The sequence below is a fragment of the Jaculus jaculus genome, chromosome 7, assembly GCF_020740685.1.
Source record: "Jaculus jaculus isolate mJacJac1 chromosome 7, mJacJac1.mat.Y.cur, whole genome shotgun sequence".
Taxonomy (NCBI): Eukaryota; Metazoa; Chordata; class Mammalia; order Rodentia; family Dipodidae; genus Jaculus; species Jaculus jaculus.
The window spans coordinates 125235635-125241634 of record NC_059108.1 but is presented as its reverse complement, the minus strand read 5'-3'; positions in this window follow the sequence as shown (position 1 = coordinate 125241634).

Below are 6000 nucleotides of genomic sequence, written 5' to 3'. Positions count from 1 at the left end.
ATGGAGCTGGGCATGGTGGCACATGCCTTTAATCCCAGCACTCGGGAGGCAGAGGTAGGAGGATCACCATGAGTTCGAGGCCACCCTGAGACTACATAGTTAATTCCAGGTCAGCCTGGACTAGAGTGAGACCTTGCCTTGAAAAACCAATAAACAAATAAATAAATAAATAGAAATAAAAGTAGATGGAGCCCACTTACATTCCATCCTATAGTCAAAAAATGTTAGTAGAGACTTTAGAGCAAAAGCACAGTTTCTTGTTAAAGAAAAATTACTTTAGCAACAATGTTGAGGGTACCTGTGGGGATGCAGAGGAGAAGCCTGATTCACAAGCACAAAATAGGATTTAGGAACTAAATATAAGGATATAAGGAAGAGGGATAGGCAAGGTTTCTTCGATAGGATTGGGATAGTATTGGGAGGAGCAGAAATCTTTAGACCATAGATGAGCAGATTGAAGATGCATTGTGGGCAGCCACAGAAATGATCATGGAGTTTAGGAAAGGTCTGGATGAGGTTCCTTTGCAAGCCATATTGATTAGATAGATACTGAAGTCAGTGTGTGAATGAGGTCATCTAGAAAGCAGAGGCAAATGCAGAAGATAGTAAAGGTGAGGGATGGAACTGAGGGTTGTAGAATTCATGAATTACAAGAAAGCACCTTTAACTGCTGAGCCATCTCTACAAACCCAAGACTTTATGAATTAAAAAGAGGAAGAAGAACCGGTTTAATATGAAGAGGATGATCTGAGAGGAGACCAGGAAAAGACAGTTTTGAAAATTTAGAGATGCAGAAAGCTACCAGTTCTGTATCCAACACCAAAGGACCACTTATCCTTCATAAGCATACACAATCATGTGAGACACAAAGTAAATCTAACTTCTCAGAGGATAGATATTATATAGAACATATTGTCTGAGAACAAGGCAAGTAAGTTAAAAGCTAGTAACAAAATATTAAAGTTAAAAGTTATATACATTCAGAAATTTAACAAACATACAAGGAGCTCATAGCTTAAGGAATTGAATTAAGACTTTAAAAAGCACTCAAGGTGTTTGGGGGGGTCTCTGGAAAGACTGCTTAGTGGTTAAAGCACTTGCCTGCAAAGCCTAAGGACCCAGGTTCGATTCTCCAGGTCCCACATAAGCCAGATGCACAAAGGGGCGCATGCATCTGAAGTTTGTTTGCAGTGGTTGGAGGCCCTGGTGTACCCATTCTTTCATCTCTCTCTCTCCCTCTCTCTAATAAATTAAAAAAATATTTTTAAATAACCTTTAAAAAAGCACTGAGTATAAAAGGACAATGAGGGATGGGGAGATGGCTCAGTGTTTCAAAGTTCTTGCTTGTAAGCTTGCTGACCTGAGTTGAAGCCTCCTCAGCACTCATGTAAAGCTGGACACAAAGTGGCCCATGAAATGGGAGCCAGAGCCAGGAGAATCTGGATGCTTACAACTAGCAGTCTCACAAGAAGGTAGAAGGGGGCTGGAGAGATGGCCCATCGGTTAAGGCACTTGCCTGAAAAACCTAATGACCCAGGTTTGAGTCCTCAGTACCCACAAAAAGCCAGATGTACAAAGTAGCATGTGTCTGGAGTTCGTTTGCAGTGGCTGGAGGCCCTGGTGAGCCTTTTCCCTTCCCTTGCCTTCCCTTCCCTTCCCTTCCCTTCCCTTCCCTTCCCTTCCCTTCCCTTCCCTTCCCTTCCCTTCCCTTCCCTTCCCTTCCCTTCCCTTCCCTTCCCTTCCCTTCCCTTCTCTTTCTCTCCTCTCTCTCTTTCCTTGCAAATAAATAGAAAACAATATTTAGAGGATAGGAAAAACATTATGGGCTTGTCCTCTGATCTCCACATGTGAACACACGCCCATACACCAAGATCATGCACACACACACACACACACACGCATATACATGTACATGCACACACAAATAGAAAAGAATAAAATACCAATAGAAACACTACATACACATCAGAGTATACAATGTAAGTGTTTCTTTAATGAACCTTTATAGCACTACATGTTTAAAAATGAATATGGAGGGCTGGAGAGATGACTTAGCAGTTAAGCGCTTGCCTGTGAAGCCTAAGGACCCCGGTTCAAGGCTTGATTCCCCAGGACCCATGTTAACCAGATGCACAAGAGGGTACAAGCATCTGGAGTTCGTTCACAGTGGCTGGAGGCCCTGGCATGCTCATTCTCTCTCTCTGTCTGCCTCTTTCTCTGTCTGTCGCTCTCAAATAAATAAAAATAAACAAACATTTAAAGAAAAAATGAATATGGAGGTAATGTTCATCTCAAATTAGAAAAAAAATCTCAGAATAAAGTCAAAAGTAGGAGAAAGATGGAAAGAATAAAAATTAAGAACAGAAATAAGTAAAATAGAAAAAGATACACCAGAGTGAATTAAGTAAAAGTTGATTCAAAACCACAACCAAATTTGATACCTTTTTGGTGACACCAATCCTGAAAAATAGAAATGAAATAAATGACTAAAATGAGATATACATGAAGATAAGATTAAAATCATTATATGAGAATACTACGGGCAATTAATTATATTACTAATAGAGTCTACGAATTACTATGTTCTTTGTATTCCTTTTATTTCACTTATTTATTTATTTATATATTGAGACAGGAATATGTTGCCCTGGTTGGCCTGTAACTCACTATCTAGATGAAAATGGCCTCAAACTAGCAAGCCATCTTCCTGCCCCTTCCTCTCCAAGTTCTGAGATTCAAGCACAAACTGCCCAACCTGGATAAAACTTCCTTTTCTCCCATATGTTGGGATCCAACCTAGGGTCTTATACTACATGCTAGGTAAGTGCTCTGTTCTGGAGCTAAAGCCCCCTTCTTTATATTCTTATTCGGTAGGTTGCCTAGTTCTCTACTCGAAAGTCCCTCAGAATGATCTACCAGAGCTCTTATCAGCTGTTGCCATAGCTATCACCTTCTTAGGATTCTCTGGGATAGTTACTTGAGATATCACAATTTTTTTTTTTATTAAGTAGAAACTTTGTATGGACACATCATGTGTTGGAACCATCATTGCTCTCCTCCCTACCCCCATCCCCCTGAGGGCCCCCCTCAGTGGTGTTCACCATAGGGTTGTGGTTATGAGGTTAAAGAGCAGCAGTCAGTCATTGTAAGGGAGGGTGGATATCACCATTTGACTTTCCACTCCTAGTTGCCAGATGAGTAGGTAGTCTAGGATCTTCCTTGGGATACTCTTTGTTCCACTTCAAAATTAGCCAAGCAACTCAGGGGGGCATTAAGCCCAAAGAATGTCAGGATTTCTAGATACCTTCCAGTGCAGTGATAGATTATGGTCAATCAGATTGCCTTTGCTATTGCTTTCAGATGCCTCATGGGGACTTCTTTGAAGTTTAGTGCCATACAATCTCACAGATCCTTGATGAATGTCTTGTAATGAGAAGACAATTGGTACTCATTAAGGGAAGCTGTTTCTGTTTGTTCTGGGCTGAGCTGGTCTGTGGTCTGTGTTTGGGACTGTAGGGTAAAGCTTATAGCAGTTGCCTCTTGGTTACTGGGATGAAGCACCTGACAAGCAGTGTATGGAAGAAAAGGGTTTATTTACTTAAGCTTACAGTCTCAAGGGGAAGTTTCATCATGGCAGGAAAAGCATGGCACAAGCAGATAGACAGAGTATCACATCTTTCATATCAGCTGGAGGAAGCAGACAGACTGAGCTGGCACTGGCAAGGGGGTGGGGGTCAGATTATAAAGTGACATACCTCCTCCATTAAGGCTGTACTTCCCAAATGTTCTAGCAGCTGGGGATCAAGTAGGAGATTCAGTCACAAACACATGAGACTATGGGGGACACTTTACATTCAAACTGCCACAAAGCTTGTATTGATTAGGGTACTTTTGGTTTAAATTACAGCTATTTCCCAAGACAAATAGCCATTTTAAGAAGTGCCATACTGTCTCTGTATAGCATGCCATAGACATGATATAACTTTTCTTTTTTAAACCAATATTGGAGCTGGAAAGATAGCCCAGAGGGTAAAAGTGCTTGCTGATGGTCTGGATTCAATTCCCCAGTACCCTTATAAAGTCAGACGCAAAAAGTGGTGCATGTGTCTAGAGTTTGCTTGCAGTGGCAAGGGGCTCACACACATCCATACACACACACACACACTCTCTCTCTCTCTCTCTCTCTCTCTCTCAATAAATAAATAAATAAAGGTATAAAATTAAATTAATTATGTGTATGGCTGTGCCAGGGTCTCTTGATGCTACAAACAAATGTCACTTTTACATCTGACTTTATGTGGTTGTTTGGGAATCAAACCTGGGCCTCTGGGCTTTGTAAGCACATGCTTTTAAACACTGAGCCATCTTCCTAGCCCCTGATACAGATTTGCTTGTAAAATTTTAAAACACACAAAAAATTTTGGCATCAAATCTCTCCCTTGGGCACTGGAGCTACTGGTGATGTTTCTAAATGACGTTCAGAAGTACAACCTCAAATATTCTAAGGCAATTTTATACCCTCACCTTTGTTGCAGTCAGGTTCACATTGCTGGTAGAAATCATCCAACCAAGAACAGCTTGTGGGAAAAAGAGGTTTATTTTGGCGTATAGGCTCAAATGGGAAGCTCCATGGTGGCAGGGAAAATTATAGCATGAGCAGAGCGAGGACATCACCCCCTGGCCAACATAAGGTAGACAATAGCAACAGGAGAGTGTGCCAAACACTGGCATGGGGAAACTGGCTATGACACCCATAAGCCCGCCCCTAACAATGCACTCTCTCCAGGAGGCATTAATTCCCAAATCTCCATCAGCTGGGAACCTAGCATTCAGAACACCTAAGTTTATGGGGGACACTTGAATCAAGCCACCATACCTGTGTTATATAATAATTGGATTTCTCCCCCCCAAAAAAATCAGAATAGTAAGCACTCCATACAGGATTAATAATTAATAGAACATTTTCTTGGTAGGATACCATATAAAACATAGCCATGCAATTTTCTTTTTCATTTAGAATCTTATCATTAATAGCATTCTTGTTGCATGTTGTGCATTGTTTTAAAATCATGAGAGATTTTAGGTATTTTCTTATGATTTAATTTCTCATAAATCCACTTCTATTTTATAGTCACATATTTTGTTTGCTGATGAATTCTAGGAGTTTATTATTGTCCTTAAGGTTATCACATCATCCATTCATTTATACATGTATTTGGTCAGTCAAAAGTATTGTTGAGTACTGAAGATATCTTGTTGGGGATTAAATAACAGGAAAGCTCCTTCAACCTCACACAAAAAGTTATGTGGGTCAAAATGTCAGTAGTACAAATCCTGGAAATCCTGTTCCATAGAATGGCCACCAGATACTTTCATGTTCAGAAATAAATCATTACTTCCCATTTTAACTATTCACTGTTACTTGGTGTTCCTAATATGATTGAGAATATGATGAGCCAGGTGTGGTGGTGCATGCCTTTAATCCCAGTACTCAGAAGGCAGAGGTAGGAGGATTGCCATGAGTTCGAGGCCACCCTGAGACTACAGAGTGAATTCCAGGTCAGCCTGAGCTAGAGTGAGACCCTACCTTGAAAAACAAAACAAAACAAACAAACAAAAAAAGCTTGATGCTTCCACCTGGGAATTCCTATCTTTCAAAATCTTGCTCAGTGCATGTGCATACTTCTGTTGGGACACTTATTTTACACATACCATCTTAGGCATAAAATCCCAATTCCAAGGATAAAAAAGCATGTTAATGGGGAACATTATTATTTTATGATTAGTATATCTACAATCCAGTGGCATCTCTGGACTTCTGCAGCTATTGGTTGATTCACAGTATAGGCCAGGCTAGTAAGTAGGACAAAACCACTGCTATAGCATTGTAATTGCTGGTTAAACACAGACTTTAAGTGGTAATTATAAGATTTACATGGAAGAGCAAAGAAGGAAAATTATGTTTTTAAAGGAAGAGAATATTCAGGCTCTATTTCTGGC